Source organism: Octopus bimaculoides, chromosome 18 (assembly GCF_001194135.2).
Source record: "Octopus bimaculoides isolate UCB-OBI-ISO-001 chromosome 18, ASM119413v2, whole genome shotgun sequence".
NCBI lineage: Eukaryota > Metazoa > Mollusca > Cephalopoda > Octopoda > Octopodidae > Octopus > Octopus bimaculoides.
Window position 1 is genome coordinate 48,867,898 of NC_068998.1, and position 755 is coordinate 48,868,652.

The 755-nt window shown below is 32.1% G+C and overlaps 1 protein-coding gene across 1 annotated transcript in view; it reads left to right on the plus strand.

The window, feature by feature from the left end:
- Positions 1-755, plus strand: part of LOC106877747 (uncharacterized) — a 260,355-nt gene that overhangs the window by 35,445 nt on the left and 224,155 nt on the right. The window lies entirely within an intron of this gene.

The following is a 755-nucleotide window of genomic DNA, read 5'->3' on the forward strand; positions in this document are numbered from 1 at the left end:
ATATATATATATATATATATATATATATAGATGTGTGTGTGAGTGTGTATGTGTTTGTGTGTATGTATGTGTGTGTGTGTACGTATATATATGTATACAAAAGTACATACGTACTTTTACACATACGCACACAGACACACACATATATTGTGTATATGTCTACATATGTATTTATGTGATGTATGTGTGTGTGTGCGTGTGTGTGTGTGTGCGGGTGGGTATGTGAGTGTGTGTGTGTGTGTGTGTGTATATGTTTCTGTGTATTTATTTGGTGGTATATCATGTGAAGGAGAAAGAAATATTGAATTGGCAGATGTGTGGGGTAGATATGATGGTCGGGTGTTGAAGGGGTACCTGTATAGATTACCTACAATATAAGAAACCCATAAAATGTTTAGTCTAAGGCCACCCGCCACCCTCTTAATTGCATTACCTTGTAACTGGCAAGGGCTGAAACAGTTTCTCTTTCACCTTACATTATCTACTGGTGTGTATGTATATGTTGGTTAATTATTAATTACGCTATGTATGTCGATGTGAATGTATATATATGTAAGGGTGTGTGTTGTGTTCGTTACAACAAACACAGCCATGTATCCGTATCCACCGTAATGTGTGTATGTATGTGTGTAATTATGTATGTATGTATGTATGTATGTATGTATATTCATACAAATATACGTATATATATATATATATATATATATATATGTATATATATATATATATATATATATATATATATATATATATAT